This window comes from Falco punctatus (assembly GCF_963210335.1).
Source record: "Falco punctatus genome assembly, chromosome: 8".
In the NCBI taxonomy this organism is placed as follows: Eukaryota; Metazoa; Chordata; class Aves; order Falconiformes; family Falconidae; genus Falco; species Falco punctatus.
The window spans coordinates 62,981,076-62,999,668 of NC_137588.1; the positions used below are offsets into that span (position 1 = coordinate 62,981,076).

At 41.9% G+C, this 18,593-nt stretch overlaps 1 protein-coding gene across 7 annotated transcripts in view; it reads right to left on the reverse strand.

Moving 5' to 3' along the window:
* Positions 1 to 18,593, reverse strand: part of RAPGEF6 (Rap guanine nucleotide exchange factor 6) — a 133,045-nt gene that overhangs the window by 53,365 nt on the left and 61,087 nt on the right. The window lies entirely within an intron of this gene.

Below are 18,593 nucleotides of genomic sequence, written 5' to 3' on the forward strand. Positions count from 1 at the left end.
AATGCCTTAGTTCAAGAATAACCTTTAGAAAACATCAATACAGAACAAAAAGTAACATAAGATTTGGTCCATAAAGTACTTTGAATCTTAAGAAAATGAGTACATTGGAAGAATACTACGCATTTTTGGTACATGTATGTACAATAGCACTTTTATTTTATAAATCGATCTGTAAACGAACACATGTATATAGCCTACAAACATGTTCTTTTTAATAAAAAATTAAAAATCAGTAGTAGGCTTTTGAAGAATCAGAACCACATGGAATACTATCAAATACCCAGTCCTTTAATTTAGCTGCTCATTTATTTTCTGCCACATATATTCCTAGTATTTTTTAAATTTACAGTCAACTATGTGAAAAGAACGTTGTATTAGAGAATCATAGATTCTATGGTAAAAATTTATATACTTCTACCATTTACAAATTATGACAGTTGTATACTATTTCTTTTTAAAAAAAATCTGACGCAGAAAGAAAAGTCCAAAACTGCTGACAGCATTATTGTGATCAAAATGGAAAAGTCTGTTCTGTGAAACAAAGTTCCACAGAGTCGTATCACCCACTAGATATTCAGTCCTATGAATTAAAAGATAGTATTGTACAAATGCTGTTGACCCAGTATCAACTTCATGAATACTGACTAAACTTTGGAATCATGTCTTCACGTCCATTTTTTTAAGAGCACACAGAGAAGCACTTTACCAAACACCAGGCCACTATTTTATGAAAGCCTAAGTGGCACCGTAGGTCCCTCCAAACATTTCCCACTCCCCCACAAAAGAAAAAAAAAAATTGAGGGCACCTCTGACAAACATAAGAATTTTGATTATCAAAATTATTATGAGGAACATGGGGGATGTTGTGCCATCTGTAATTCCCAATGATATTCCTGGCAATTGCTACTCAAACCTGACTACCCTAAGGGCTCTAGAAACCAGCACAGATCATTACTTGCAAAGTAACTATTTTTCGCTATCGTAATAATTATATTATTCTAGCTTTGTATGCATTTCACTGACAAAAAAATTATAAAGCAGACAACCTGTAAGTTAGTATCTATGTTCACATGTACTCAAAGAAGGAGAAAGTTTGAGCAGTAGAAGATTGCTAAGCTCTCACACAAACTCCCATAAAAAAAACATCCATGCAGCTAGTATAAAATAGTGAACCTGACCCAAACACAAAGGAAATACAACACTTTGAAGCCTATGTTTAGCCACCAAAAAAAGTTGTATGGGCTAAAAAAAAAAATGCAATCTATTTTCAGGATTTGAGAACAGCAAAAAGGTCAAACCACTCAGCTGACAAAATTCAATCCAGCGGCCAAAAGGTACACTCGCCCTCTGTCAGCCCAGGCGGTAAGAGCTGACATACACAGAGACGTAACCTCTTCAACAACAACAACGTCTAAAAGTGAAGTAGGAAAGCTAAGGTTTAACTTAAGGTTAACTTAAGGTTTAAGTAACTAAGTGGTTACTTTACCAATACAAATGAGTATGTCTGCAGTACACTTTCTAATGCCACATGCAGAAAAGCACGATCCGTGTACCACTGGTAATGGACACAAGGCAGAAAGCATTGCACTGTCTTCTCTAACACCTGCGGAGATCTGGACATTAGCTAAGCCACCGATATTTCAACGATGACAACCACGGTGCTGATGAAGGTTGTTCCTCTGGCTTTCCCCATCTCCTGCCTTCGTTAGAGCATGCAGCAGCAGCCAGGGCAGCGGGAGCAGGCTGTGCCGCAGGGTGACACTGCTCCTCTGCTCCCTGGCGTTTCACACGTCAGCCAGCTCCTCTGCAAGCACACCGCAATGCTATCGTCCACGCAAAAAGAAAGGCACGTACGAGCAAGGTCAGCGCATCATTTGTCAGGGAGGATGACATCCAGCAGCAACCCCGTACTTGCTAGCAAATTACTAGGCAGGGCTGCTGGCAGTCACTGATACACTGACCTTCAGTGTAACTGAAAAATCCACGAGTTTTAGTAAATTATGAAACAAATCAACCCATAAAGATTTATTACCCCTGTCTTAACAAGACCACAGTTTTGCTGCAGACTCCTCAGCCTGTCCCCATCTTTATAACCTCCTTATTGCAACAACCAGCTCCAAGTTCAGCTTCAATCTGATTTCTTTCCATCCATGAGCAAGTCCCATGCTAACTGTGATAATACAGACACAAGGAAATCTAATTTAAGCTCCCTGCTATCCAGACTCATAATGATTTGCAAACTTTCAAAAGAACTCCAAGAAAAGAATGAGCAAGACCACAAGCAGAATCAATTCTGCGGGATTTCCAAGGAGAACAAGGGCAGGTGACTGCTCTCTCTACCAAAACTGGTGCTATTGAAGCCCATTCACCAAACCACAAACACACAGAAACACACTGCCATACACAATTTGTCTTCTGTAATTTAGTTTAGATTTTAAGATTCTTGTGACAAACACTGTTTTGTATACCTAGGTTGAGAAGTACTGCTGTAACGAGACGTGGCTCTCATAATAAAAAAGTTGTGTATGTACTGTGCCATTTGCACAAATAGACATTGAACACCAACTCGAAATACTCCTTTGGGAAGGCTGGTGGTGTTTCTAATAAGCTCATTAATCACTTACAACTGATCTTCATTCCCCCTGCCAGCACTCCCCTTCATTTCCATCACCTATAAAGCACACGGGCATGTACGATGCTCCGGCTGGACTGCGCAATATATTCTTGTAAAAGACATTTAATGCAGGTTAGATGCAAGGAAACACTGCAGCATCTCTTTAAATTTGAGAGAGAGATAAGGTTTATTTGAGACAAGTGACCTTTAAAGTGCTGCTTGCCACTTGACTCAATCTCCCAAAATAAATCACAGCTTCTGTCTTTTGTATGTCATTTTTATTACCCAAACTGATTGTTCTTTCTTTCAGAGCTCACTAAACAGCAATACATGGGTAGGATGTTCCTGTAACAACCACACAGTGGACGCAGGAAGGACTCACGGGATGTGCTAGCAAAGTTGCTGAAAGCAATGTAAGATTGTCTTAACTTAGTGAGTAAAGTTCACTTGTTATTCGACTACAATTTCTTTTGTTGAAAAACTTAGAAACTGTTGTTACAATCACAACCATATCTTGAAAAATGACGTGCTGGGAAACAAGTTCAAAATAGCAATGTTCACGTTTGTCTGCCTTAGAGGTTTCAGAGACAGACATACCTGTGTTACCTTCTCGCTAGCTGTGTGCTCCAGCAGCCACAGACAGGGAAACCCCAAACATCCACGAAATTCTGACAAACACTCAAGACAGAAATCGACTACTTACTCATAACTTTAAACCGTAACAATTTCATTTTTTCACAGGAAGGGCTAAACTGGAATTTGAGTAGAAGCGGGTCCAACATGCTGGCACAGCCAGTCCCTACATTGGTGCCAGCACATCCCTGTGACTGCCCTTTCCCAACAAAGGGGTATTTAGCACCAAACCCCCACCGAAATGCCATACCACAGTTCAGAGCTGTACGTGAAAGGAAGTTAAGAAAACAGAAGTTATGGTCTGCACGGCCGCCTCCAGCTCTGCCCTCCCACCGAGTCAGGAAAATACAGTTTGTGATTACACAAAAAAAAATCCGAATCAACATGGAAGTTTTTAAAGAGAGACTGCAAATTGCAGTAGGAAAGGAGGGAAGAAGAAAACCATTAAATCCTTAGGAAGTTCGTCCTAATGGTAGCATTAGTCTTCCTTGCCACACAAACCAGAAGCAACAGCAGCCTGGACTGCTTTTTGTTAAACATGTGAGATTTCTAAAGGTGGAACACAGGGTCCACCCTGTCCTGCTCATCAGAAGGCAGCCGAGACTGGTTCACAAAGCAGCAACACTGGGGAGAGGAGAGGCAAGGGCAGGGGATGCAAGAGTGTAAAAGTTCTGAGTAACAGTTAATAGAAATGACGTAATACAAAACACTCAACTATGCACAGCAACCTTCAAAACACCCAGGAGGTGAAGGCTCCACGAGCTCCATCAGGAGCTTGGCTTTTGCTATTGACTTCATGGATGCAGCCACCCAGCACCAAAGCAAGTGGCAGCAGCACTCCTGCTGCTAGCCCAGAGAAACCCCAAAAATCTCCTCAAACTCCAAACCTGTCCTTCTCCTATAACACAATACAATGCAGAAACTGTCACATCGGGGAAAAAAAGAAACACGAAGAGCATTATACACAAGTGCTATTTGTCCTATCTGAAAGAAAGAACACTCAAGTCTTGCACATGCTGTAGAAGACAAATTGCATCAAGAGACTGATTTATAGGTTTGAGTGGAGAGGCAGAGCTGGAGCAGCAGTTCTGGGAGCAGCCTTGCTGCTCTGAATGACTGGAAGAAGCAGAGGGCCATAAAAACGCAGCAATGGGACACTAAAAGCAATGAAGCGTGGAAGAAAAGAATCCCCGCTTGTGTTTGTCCTTGGGCATCCTTGGAAAAAAGGATGGTCCTTGGGAAGCATGTGGAGAAACCAGTGGATTCAGGGGTAACAAATGAAACCCAGGGAGGTTGCGGTCGGGGGAGACAAAGAATCAAGATGAGGAGGGAGGAACCAGAAGAGGACAGACCCTACAGCATCCACCACTGCCCAAAGGTGTCCCGGGGACCTGCTCAGCAGTGCCCTGCACAACACCAGGGCACATGGATGGGGCCACAGGGCCCCTGGTCTGAACCAGCACAGATGTTCTTTGGTCAGCTAAAATTAGCTGAAGATGAAAGAACCACCAAAAAATTGGTGAGAACTAAGTAATACAGAAAAAAAAGCGCTATGAACTTCAGTCACGAGCAATTTAACAGCCAGTAAATCTGTCAAGGAAAAAGCTATACCCCCAGTATTCGAAATCTATCAATCTACTAATTAACCATTCGAAATATGCAACACATTTCAATAAATTTTCTTTATTGTAAACCATCTAAATGAGCACAGATCTAAGGAGCAGCACACAGTAAGCTGACAGCAGTAACTCCAGACAACATCTGACAGCGGCAGGTTTGGTGGGCTGAGCTGCTCCCTGGAGCCCAGCTCCCTCTTTCGTTTTTCAACAAGGCATACTTGCAAGGAGTACTTGATTTGGTTATTATCTTCTTTAACCGGGCAATCAGGACACCTTGGTTTAATAAAGAATTACCAACTTCCCAAAACTAGTTTGGTCACAAGGGCAGAGCAATGACATGATGATTTCTCCCAAAGACTGCCGAGGTTTCTGACAGTTCCCTAGCAAGAACCATATGAAGTTTTACAAAGACCAGTGCAAAGTCCTGCACCTGGAAAGGAATAACCAGAGAGCCCAGTACAGGGTGGGACGTGTGTGATGGAGGAGCAGCCTTACTGGAGGGAACTGGGGGTCCCGGTGAACAATAAACCAAAATACGAGTCAGCGTGCTGCCGCAGCAATAGAGACAAATCAGATCTTGGCCTGCATCTCCAGGGGCTTTACTAGCAGACATGGAGACATTATTGTGCCCCTCAGAGCTTGTCAGGACATACCCGGAGTCCTGTGTCCAGTTCTGGTCCCTACAAGTCAAAAAGGAGATGGACAGACTAAAGAAGGTCCAAAGGAAGGCCACGAAGATGATCAAAAGGCTGGAGAACCTGGCCCATGAGGAAAGACCGAAAGGAGTTAGGTCTCTTCTCCCTGGAGGAGAGAAGGCTCAGGGGGAGCTCACCACAGTACTGAAGGATTTAAACAGCAGCTGCAGAGGACAGAGGCTCCTTCTTCGCAAGGGCAACATGCAAAAGACATGGGGCAATGGGTACAAGTTTCACCAGGAGAGGTTTGGGGTTTTTTTGTTTGGTTTAGGTTTGGTTGGGTTTTTTTCTCCTGTGAGAACAACCACTGGGACACCCCTGACCGGGACACCGCAGAGTCCCCATCACTGGAACTTTTCAAGATGTGACTGGACAGGGTGCGAGATAACCTCCACTAGGCTCCCTTTGCAAAAAGGACCATCTCGGTGCCAGCACTCACAACTGACACTGCTGCACAGGTACCAGAACCCCCCTGGCTAGTTGGCATTTTCTGCATCTGATGAGTATCGGAAGTGAATCAACCAGGCAACGGTCAGTTCGTTTCCTCTTGGATAATAATATGGCAACATTCTTCAGTTTTATTATTTCAGTACGCTTTCACCACCAAAACTGCCCCAGATTTACCACGGGGCAGCACTGTAGCCTCCCGCACGGTCTCCTCTGTAGCCTCAAAACACTCTGCAATGATTACGACTACACACCATTCATTTTCAAGCTACCCAGTGCTGCAGACTGACCTGCATCTCATGATCTCATCTGAAAACACTTGCTCTCCACAACACCCAGTCTGAGGTGCCTGACAACCAGAGATGCCATGCTAGTGGAACTGAACGAGTTTTCCCAACTAACACTAATTTTCTAGATTAATACTTCGTATAGCTTTGCGATAGTATTTCTATCTATACCTATGGCAACACATGCTATGTAAGAATCAATTTGCCAACTTTCTCTAAGTCTTGTGTCTGTAATTTTGAAATTAATTGGAGCATAAATTCCAATACACTGTATCTTTCACAAGTTAACAGACCATTTCTACAGGCCCCAGCCGAGTGCGTCTGCAGTGACATTTACTTCCTACAAAAACACCATTTACTCTCAGCAGTGAAGTCACACAGAATACTTGGGAATTAAATTAAAAGCTAATTTTGGTATAACAGATTTTTAAGATCGCACATGCCCTGTACCGCAGAGCAAATTACGTGATCTTCAATGAGATGACCACCAACCAACTCCTTTAGGAAGCACACTAAAACGTATTGTTAGTCTGAAGACAACTTTGCTTTCTGTGTTCCCCAGGAAGGATTTGCTAAAAATTAAGGCTATAGAAAAGTCACTGCAGGCTCTACTGAGAGAGAAAGGCAATCACAGAAGTCGTAAGTGGAGTTATGTCATAGGAGGCCTAAACTGAGATTTTGTCTTTCTATTCACTATTCTTTCCAGAGGAATGAATCAGAAGAACCTCTTTTGTCACAAAGACCATGCTCTTCATGCTGTATTGCCTATACGACTTGCTTTTAGATTTGCTGGTATCTCTCCCTCATGGAAAAGCTGCATTTGTGCCTTTGTGCCACAAGTTTTGAAAATAAATATCGGTGTTTCCTGGTCCAGTTTGGATAACTGAAAAACAAATGCTGAAAAAGCATAGACAATACGAATTTGCAAAGTAGTCTTGACAGATGGACCAAGATCTATGAATTATCTTTTTCTACGTGTAGAAGCTTCATCATATTGTTTCAACCAGCGATAAACAGCATGTTTATTAAACATACTCAGAAATATCCTGCAATGAGGGCAGTGGTCAAAGGACTCCATCAGAAACCAAATCACTAAAGTACTAAAGGAAGCACAGTCTGCATCATTCTCCTGGTGTACAATGTCCATTATAAATTCAAATTAATGGAAAGAAAATGGGCAATAAGGAAGCAAAAGTTTTGTTCAGTTCTTTTTTTTGATACTCCTTGCTTTTCACCAGCTAGGTCCCCGTATGGATGTTTACAACTGATCGATCTAGTCTGGACACAGCAGAAGCATCAGCCTCCAAGGGAACAGCCTGTCCTTTTATAGGCTGTGTAAGCAACTTTTCTGTCCTTGGTTTTACAGATTGTCAGTAACCTCCTACTTTATTTGCTTTTCTGAAGTTCCTTGAAATGTTGCCAGCAAGAGTAACGTTCAAAAACAACCCAGGGGCGTACTCCCCTGAAAGACCCGAGGAGAAGCGTGGCACAGCCCCACAGTGGTGGTGCACACCTACATGTGCTGTGTACAACACATGCACTGCTACACCGACCCAACCAGCTCACCACTAAACCCAGCTCTCAAACTCCAAGCCCAACAATCCCAATTTTAAGGCACATATATTTATTATTTTGTTTATTGTTTGAGGTTTTCCGTTAAGAAGTTTTCACTGTTTTAAGCTGGAACCCATTAACACACCCTTGGAGCATCAACTGCTATTGCACTCGCTAAGCTCTGAGCTTTGGAAACGCTCCTGCTCAGCCTCCTTTGCACCCACGTGGTTTAAGGGCAGCGATTTTCCTTTCTCAGATACAGAAAGTCTAGACTTTTACAGTCAGTAAAATAAATAAATAAATAAATAAACCCAACTTGTTTGCCTTCAGTTTTAAAAATCAAATTCAACAAAATAGCCAAACTAAAAAGACCCCTTGATCAAAGAGCTGAACAAGAACACCACAGCCCTAGGAATCCTGCGCCAGCCCCCACCTCTCCCTCTCACGGACTACATCCTTCCATTCCCTTCACATGCCACTTGCTCTTTGATGCCCTTGATTCAACACCTGTCATACAGTTAATATTAGAATGAATTAGTTCTGCCCAAATGTCTTCCTTTCAGTTCCCATTTGCGCTTCCAGTCTCAGGATCCTCTTGGTTTCTGGCAGCCCTGCTGGGAGGTTTCCTCGTGACTTTGCAACCCTGCAAGCATCTCCGATACCCCCATGATCTCCCATAAACCAGACCCCTGCCACAGCAGAGGAAAACTCTGTCTGAGGAGCTGGAGGGTGCGACAGGTTTCCTACATGGCTCATTCATGAACACCTTAACTTGGGGGGCTGGCGAGCACCTAACGCACAACACCATCAGCAGCCCCGGCCCTCTGGAGCGTGCCCTACACCGCCAACCTGCGCACGACAGCGCCGGCTCCGCTCCCAGGCACCCTGCCCTCCTCCGGCACTACAGCTGTCGCAACCCATACCCCGTGAGTTTAAATACTTCTTGGTCAAATACGTATTAGAAAGGCTGTATGCAGGAAAAAAGCTCCCAAGAACTGGCAATTCTGTGATCTGTATCGACTGTCAAGAAGCAGCTGACGAACCCTGCGCAGCTCAGCAGCACATTTTGGATTTCTGCTCAGCACCCCACTTCAGCAGCTCACTGCCAGACCCCTTGCTAGCTTTACAGGCAGGGCTGTTGCACTTAGCCTCCAGCTTGAGCAAACGCCGCGTTCCAGCATCTTATTTGCTCATTGTCTTGATGGTCTCACTATGGGCCTGCAATTCCAGCTTCAGTTTGTTCATTTTCACAAGACAGAATTTATAGTTGTTTTTTTCTTTCTACAACCTACTGAAACAAGAGCAGCAACAGTTACTCCCACTGACATGCAGTCAGTCTCTCACCAAGCAAACCTTTCTGTATCCCTCTTTTTGCTCTCATTCGTCCCATTCATTCAATCTACCAAAAAAAGAAGAAAAAACAACCCTCTCAGATGTTTTTTCTTGGCATCAGTAAGTAAATTACTTTAATCACCTCATATACCCTGCTGGTAAAATCATAAGAAACCACCAAAAACAACTGGAGTTCTCTGAAGTTATTTTGCAGAATTTTCACTAGCCTTTTTCCCACAGATTCATATACATTAACTCTGGTTTATGTTCACCTTTTACATACGAGCTACAATTTTCCTCCAGTTTAAAAATGCTTAAAATACACTTAGAGTTGTGTTAATGGGAGAGGAGAAAGTTGCTCCTCTGAGATACAGAAAGAGGCCACTTACATATCCACAGAGAGGGTAAGATGAGCCCAGCTGAATTACCTATGCTGACATCAGTCCTCAACTAACTTAATGCAAACAAAAACAGTTCCTCCTTAAAGACCACAGATGTTGCACCAGTGGCACAGAAAAAGATTTCTTCAGATTTTAAAAGAGCAGCGATGATGTCTTTTGTTTGTTTGTTTTTAAGGCCAATTCATGGATCAAGTATTTTCCCCAACAGGTTCAGATGAAATCCTGCAACCTCCAATAAGATAATGCAAAGAAAAACGGTGCCTATCCAACTATACAAACTTCAGATCATTTTTTTTTTTAAAACATATAAAGGATGGCCTTGCTGACAATATGCATTTCAAAACTTGTTTCAATTCATTAGCTACAGTAGATACGTACTCCAGTTATTAGTATGACAGATGTGATACTCAAAGAAAGAAGGGCCAAGTTGACACTGTTCACAACAGCCTCAGTGTCCCCAAAACTATCTTTGTAGCCTTCCTAAGATAATCCCAGGCTTAAAAAAAAAAAAACAAAAAACAAAAACCCAGAACACCACACAACACAAAAACAACCAAATAAAATAAAAAAAAAAACAACACAAACACAAAACAACCAAACACCAAAAAAAACCCCAACCACAACAAATAACCATCTAAAAATTACAAATCCCTAGGGGCTGTTCTAAGCCTCTGGCAGCCAAGACCTCCTTGGTCTATATGGCTCCTACAGTGCGTAGAAAATATCCTCTGAAGTATTACGTTTCCTTAGTTACAATAAGGTGACGTGAGGACAGACTTTCAAACTAAATTCTGGTGTTGCCTTAAACCACACATGTAATGCAATTTTAATTTGTTTTTCATATGTCTAAATTATAGATTACTGCTATGCCTTAACTCACGATAATGCTAAGCGTCTGACACGCAAATATGTCAGCTTTGGAGAAGTGGGGACTTCAGCTGTGAAAATTCACCTGTGAAAAAGATGTACCAGTATTGATGGGAGTTTCACAGTACTGGAAAAATCCAACATGTAAACATAAGTTACATTTTTCACAACCATCAGCTAATACAGGTCCAACTCTTCTCTGGTCCATTCACAGTGTAAGATTTTTAAGATTTCAAGAATTGTGTTTTGTTATTATGAAAACGTAACAGCAACATTCAAAAAGACTTACGTTCAGTGCCAGAGTTTAGATTCTACTGTTTGTTCTTGCCACTGAAAACTAATATATTACAAGACTAAAGAGAGCCTTGTCTAAATAGTTACAGTAGAAACCAAACTGTGAGAGTAGCTATGAGTTCTGTAAGGAGCTGAAGTTTCACAAGTCATTAAAACTCCAGCAGCCACACAGGTGACAGCAGCCCGGCATTTGGGGAGCTCTCATCCCGAGACAATACTGCAGGGCACGTGAAATTCCAAATCTACATTGAGTTTCATCTCAGCTGAATAATTTATAAACTCTTACATACACTGATTGGCAAAATACAGTGGTGATGATGGTCCCTCTTCACACATCCTCAGGCTGCTACAACCTCACTTCACTGCAATGACATGCAAGTGACAGTCAGCTCCAGGGACGCACCTACCCGGGCTGTGAGGATGCATGGAACACAGCACGAGCATGCCAATTCTGCAAGCAACACTCGGCAACATATTACCTCTCAGCTAAGAGCTGTGTAATGAGGTCCTCAGATCCTGTATATGCCAAAAAACCACAGGAGCACCAATCTTCCATCTACGTTTTCTTTCTGTATTCATAAAGAAATGCATTCGTGGAAGTGAGAGGAGCAAAACAGGGTGGTCCCGGACTATGCTGTAGCTGTAGGCAGAATTCTAACAAAGCAAGTTTAAAACAAACAAAGTCTAAGAGGAAATAAATGAACAGATAGGTGTTTATTTGCATATTAAGAGCCAATTTCCGATAAAAACAATACTTCAGGAAAAGACTTTTTCTGTTGAAATGTAGTACAATGTGTACTTGCATTTAACTTTAACATATTACATACTGGATTATAAGAAAAACCAAGCTTTCTACAGTAAATGGCCACATGGCTCATATTAAACCGTTTTTATCTTACTCAACTATCAAGCAAAAAGTGCTTTTAAAAATTCTTATAGAAAGTATTCTGCAAGTTACTACAGAAAACAAGAGCTGAAATTTTAACCAAGTGTAAGGAAAATCATTGCTCATCAGGCCAAGCACTCACTCACCAGGGCTCAGGGATCAGAGCACCCAGGAACCGAGAGCCTGTGCTCCCACAAATCAATTAAGATGAAGAAACAAGGCAATCCTTCTGTGCAGGGGATGGAGGGGAAAAAGATCATAAAATATGGAATAGCAGAGACCGTAAATACTCTGAGGAGCTGGCTGAAACTCCAAAACCTCAAGAGACGGCTAAAGCACGCCAACCAGAGCGCACAGAGGGAAGAGAACCATCAGGAGCTAGGAGAAAGGAGCTCGCAGGACTACCGCCTGCACACACACTCATACGCTCCAGTGACAAGCACCCACAGGTCCTGCTCCCAGTGACGACAGGGTGCTCTGCAACACTGAGACTTGGGCTGGAAGCTACAGGCACAGACAGAAAGACTGGAGGGAGAGGCAAGGCCAAGAGGAAGCAAAAGACATTTCAAACGTGACTGAAAAAAGAAAGTGAAGGATCAGTTACTCTATTTGCTCTGAAAACATTTAAAATTCATACTACCAGGGCTACTTTGCATTTAAGTATTGCATTAGCAAAGATAAGGATGACATCAAATCAAATCAAGGACACACTATCCAAGCTCTGGTTTTCTTCTGAGGAGCTGAAAATAATCTTTAATCGCATGAGGATTTCAACACAAGATCTTGGAGATCAAATCGATGCCCTTTGGAACTGGGAGACGATGTTACACTGACTTTAGCTATGCAAACTAAAACTTGCGTCACATCCCTGTCAGACAACAGCAGAAACAGGAATGGGACTGAAAAATGTTTCCAAGTCTTCTTCTGCTCTAACCCAGATACAAACTTTTACAGGGCAAATGTATCTTGTTCTACTTTGGGTTATTAGATTTTGTCTGAAGAGCAGAAAGAGAAGAACAACACAGAAACTTAAGAAAAAAATTACCGTCTACTGTCATAAGACAAGTTTAACATGCACCTGGGATCTTGAATGAAACTGTTTTCCTTCAGGAAAAAACATTTTAGAAGCTTAGATGTTAATTCAAAATCCCCTATTTTCTATAAAAAGCACATTATCTCAAAAAGCATCCCTTTTTAAATATCCTCTATAGATACATTATCCAATCACTCCATATTTTCCTCATCAGATCCTCCCGCTACACAAACGGGGTAACTCTGTATGCATTCTAGGCTTGGAAAACTGTTAGGATGTGCATAAAATTTCTATTACAGGAGAACCGTATACATCTAAATCGTTAAGTTTAGAGCTCTCTTTCATAATGACTTTGTAACACATCTATGTTTAAGAGTCTAATACCACAAAGTGCATTACAGACAATTTAACAGACGCCAAGAAAGTTACAATCAGAATTACAAAGATGATCAGAATCTTGCTGAGATACACTTGAATGATTATTTATTTTTTTTGCTTTAAAATTTTGCATTGGTATCAGAGGAATTTTGTTTAATGTAAGTTGAATGCCTCGTCCTCACACATACAAGCAGTGTGTGGAAGCAGATCTCCACGGGACCAAGGCAAAGCCCACAACCTTCCTTCATCTTCCTCCAAAGTCACAGTAGCTTGACAGCTGGGACTGCTTTGATTGCTGCTGGCCACACTCCTCGTTGCTTATCATACAAACCTTGTCGGCTTAAGGATGCCTACGTCTATTATCTCATCTGCCACAGCCTACCATTCCAAAAGTGTACGGTCCATGGGGCAGAGACCATTTATGATGTGCAGTCCTGCCCCGGTACTGGTACCTCCAGTACCTCTGACAGCTGACAGAGGAACAATCGTCATCTCCCTGCAGAGGAGATGGTGATCGCTCTTGGACGCCTTCCCAAGCGTCAGCATAGTCTTGAGGAACACCACTGACCTCTACAAGAGCCTGCACGGAAGGGCTGAGAACGGTGTGCTGCAGAAAAGCACCGTTCTCTCTCCCAGTTTATCCTCCTTTCAGCAGCTCTATGCAGAAAACAAGATTACACTGATGACTCTACAGAACTCTGCTCTGTCCCTCTTGCTTTCAGAAGCCAAAAAGCAATAGAGTCTCTGTGAGATGAGGGGGGTGAGCAATGCTAACTGCTGCAGATGCTCCTTACGCTCCGAGTACCTTCCGGGCAGTGGCAGAGCTCCTAAAACTGGCTTCTCCTGCCAGCCACCCCACAGGCACACAAGCTAACCTCCTTCGGTTAAGGTTAGCCCTCAGAAGTATTCTCCTTTACATACCTTCACGAAAGCTTACCTTTCTGATTAGTCATATGAAATATGACTTCATCTCACTCTGATTAAACAGATGTACCATTACACTGTCACGTTCATGACAGCTATAATTACAACTGAGTCAACAGCCCATTTTCAGAATATTGTCCAATACCAGTTTAAAAGCAACTAAGTAAGTAAATTCTGGGACAGATATCTACATAATCTAAAATTTCTAACTTAATCACTGAGAAAGCAAGTGAAAACTCAGGCGTTCGCTGCTTTACAGCAAGAAATGATACTGTTTTGAAACTAGGACCATAAAATACTTGAAATTTTCAAGTTAAAAGTTATAAACCTGCATATTTAAAATTCCGACCTCAGTTATGTTGCTATAATATGTATTATTCTAACATACCTGTCCTAGAAACAGATTTGTGGCACAAAGCTCAGATAAAACCAAAATGGAACAAACTCTGATATAATTCACCTCATCAGCGTGTTCAGTCCCATGCACATTTCCCTTCAGAGCTGCAGAAGACTATGAACAGACCAGTTTAAAGGTCTGGGGGGGGCTTGCAGGCGTTTTCGGGGACTTAGCAGGGTTTTGCAGAAGAGGACTACAGGTGCTTGTCTTTTTGTTGTTTAAAAAATGAAGACGGATTTTTTTAGCTATGGATTGGAATGCAAAACCAGTTAATCTGTTTTCATCAGACTTAGAAAACAAAAGAAAGAAAAAAAGAAGCCTCCTCTTCCCCAACATTTTATACCATTTCATTTATGAATAGTAAATGAGTGATTAAATGGCTTGACTGGTATGGCAGCAATCTGCTGGGTATGGTCCATAGAGCTGACACCGGAGACCAAAAACTTTTACAATTTTTTTAACATTATTATTATTTTACCCACACTGAAGCCTTACTTGAGTACAGGGTTTCTTGTTTGCGGTTTCTCACTTTGGCCCAAACTCTACAGAAAGTGCAATCTCAGCTGAAGCACCAACGTGACTAAGCATTCCCATTTTTTTAAAGCAATATTGCACATTCAGACCTCCTTAACAAGGGTGGTACAGGTAAGACCACATTAAGTAAACTCATCCTTTCGTATTCCATGGCTGCTGAGTAGGAAGGGAAGACAGATAAAGAGCCTACATGTATACTTGAGACACGGATGACGATACCAAGAGGCCAGCGTCAGCCACAGGAACACCAAGGCGAGGAGCCGCGATCACCTGGCTGAGCACACGGCGCCCATCGTCCCTCCAAGGCAACGAGAGCCCGCAGCTCCGCTCCACCTGACGATGCGGTGGGCTCAGCACACACGAAACAGCCAGAATTCAGCCCCACGTACATCTGCTTATTCACACGTTGAGTTTGGCAGCTGCATACAGAAGCCCTGAAGCCCAGCACTTTCGCCCCCATAAAATGTAAATGGAACTCGTAGTGTATCAGACACGAAAACCAAACAGGGAAAACCCTGCACAGGGACCCCACGCACCCCGCTGCGCGTCTCCCTTGTGCCACCCCACACCCTCACGTCACTTAGAAACTAAACTTTTTGGGACCGGAGTCAAGAGCAAATTTCTTGCTCCAAAGTCAGCGCTGTGTCTCACTATGTCAAGAGCACAAGCGTTTTGCCTGCTGCCTTCAAACCCTGCCAGCTCTCACGTGCAAGAAAGTTGCACAATCTTTATCCAGCCTGTATGACTACAATATAAATACAAAATCATGATAAATAATAATTAATATATGCCTGGCCTCAGGTTTATAAAGCCATTCCCATGTCGTAGGCGACTACTTCTTCGCAGTAGCATTAATAAAATATCGGCAACTCCGCTAATGTTCTGACTGAGCATACCAAATAGTAAAAGCCTGACAAATAGTGTATTTTTAAATTTCTTTAAAGGCTTTTACCTCAATAGGTAGGTTTGCTTGAATGTTCTAGATTTCATTACCCCCTTTAAAAGAAACACCCTTTCCTCCCCAGTTTCACAAAAATACTGCATCTTCAGACACACAAAATAAATTGTGTCCTTTAAAGCTAATTGTAATTACATAGTTCAGCTAAATAATTAACCAAATTCACAATGCTGCACAAAGGAAACAAGCAGCACAGCTTCATACAGCTTGAAAATTAGAACACCCGTGTGTTTGCATACCAATATTTTCAAGTTAGCAAAATATGCACTCATAAAAATGTTACATTTGGATAATAACTTACTTCATATTCACAGGCTAAAAAGCAAGCTTTACACATTTCATAAGCAAACAGCATTTTTTATACTGCCTGTTAATTTGTAAGCTATTTGTATTTAAGACAATTCCAAGATTTCAAGGTCCCCCCTTCCTGATTAGAAACAATTCTACAAGAACAGTCCATGCACAGCCAGGAGTCCAGCATCTCAAACCCTGAGGGCCGCTCGGAGGAGAAGTGAACATTCAAATAGCACCACGGTTGTCAATACATGTCAGAGAAATGCAGCACAGACAAAATCTTACTTACTTTGGAGGCCCACGGTTGCAGGCAGTTGGCATAACACCGAACAAGAAAAGCCATTTCTAGGCTGGGGGAGAAAAGTTTCCTTTCTCAAATAAAAGCCACAGAAGAAAAACACTGAGCAAAATCCCTTCTGGATTCTCTTTCAAAATCATAAACCAAAGCAGCAAATGTACATGTATGCAACTTCTCAGGCTTGAATTTCACACTGAATTCGATTACAGCTTCCACTATATCTGAGTAGTTTTCAGTATTGCAGTGAGTTAGCAGCAGCAGCAATTCCTATAAAAATGTTCCAGTTTTAACAAGCACATAAATTCAAATCAAAATGTTTCCTAGCTTTTCAAATACAAATATCCATACATTCCCCCAGGCAAGAGGCATGCACCCAAAAAGTGCTGCTAAAATTGAATTAATTCTGGAAATGGATTAGAACTGCAGGTTAAAGCAACAATACATTAAAAGGTGAGATATGAATTCTTCAAATTCCTTTTTTCTCTTCACTAAAATGCATTTACAAGTGGCTTATCTTCAGGTCCACTTTTCGAAAACTTCACATTCATATTGTAGACGAAATTTTGCAAAGGTTCTTCAGAGTCTTAGGCGATTCAGGAATCCCACACTCTGGATATTAAAGTTTCTTCTTTATACTCTGGTCCATCATAACTGCAAAAATTGAATTAGTGTCCGGGTTGTAGCTCCAGGATATATGCTCTAACAGGTTTGTACTGTGGAATGTATCAAAAGCCTCTGCAATACAAACCTTCTTCTCTTTTGACACCCCCCCCCTCCTTTTTTTAATGCAGTTTACAACTCTGCAGTGTTGCTTAGTATTCTAATGCATCAGCCAGATACCACAGTTAATCCACGCCTAGCTTTCCCAATTAAAACATTTCTGTAATGCACAACAAAACAGTATGTCCATGGCTACAGCAAGACTGACTGCTGGAGTCCTAATTCCTACTATCTTTGCTTGCTTCTCAGCAGCTCCCTCAGGAGAAGCTCCCATCGATTGGATGCTCCGCAGCAAGATGAAATATCTAATAAGGAGGAAAGAGAGTGGGAGGGGAACCGAGCTAAAAGGATGACATCACCTGTATAGAAAGCCTTTAGAAACTGCATTAGATCAATTGGCTACTGTATCTGCAGATGCAGCCAACAGAGCATCTTTATTGACCTAATATAAACACACATATCAGTACAACTACTGCTCAGCAAAACACCCCTGCTCCACATTATGTTTTATATCATTTTATGATCTATTAATGCAGCTACTGTAACACCGAATATTTTTCTTTTGCTAAATCATTAAAAAAACCCAAAACAATCTCATACATTTATTAACACTTTCAACAGCATTTAGGTGGACTATTTCTAATCTTAGCATCCAAATTTAGAAATAAGTAAAATAAATATCTGCAGACATTCACATGCATGCATAGATACACCCATAACCAGTTCACAATAAAGTAATTTCTGCTTTTATGTATGTATGTCACATAGAAGCCTCAACATTTTTCTCATCCTACACATTCATTAGAAGATTTCTGTCTAGAATAAGAAGTAAATTTCTTACTGAAAGGGGGTGTTTATAATTCTCATAATTTTAATGGTTTTGAAACCATGCTGAAAGTTTTGGTGGGTGGTTCTCCCCCCACCCCACCCCACCCCAAGCCCAATTCTGTTTCTAACAAGAACTGCCTTAAATCTGCAGCAGCCAGTTTAGTTTTATAATTTCTTTTTGCAGCTAAAAACTGAAATATTTGCAAGCAGCACAGTATCTTGGATGGCAGCCCAGCCTGCTGGTGAGCTGCTCTGAGGAAGCACCTATGAGATCCCCCACCTTTGAGCTGGGACTGCCGCGATGCTTTCAATTCCTAGAAGGCGAATGACTTCTGCTACCATGCAAGAAGGGAGGAAAGCACAGAAGAGAAAGGGACGGGGCAGAGGGTGCTGGCTCTGTTACAGCCAGTATTTAGTACTCTGGATTATTTACTTCACCTGCAAGAAGGGGCACTCACTGTTTCTATCGTCCTCTCTTTGGAAAGAAATCTCCTCACCTTGTATCTCATTATTCCCACTTTGCTTCAGACTCGAGGGTAATTCTCCAAAATAAAACTAGCCCTTGATGGCCATACCTCCCATAGGGAAGAGGAGCTTCCA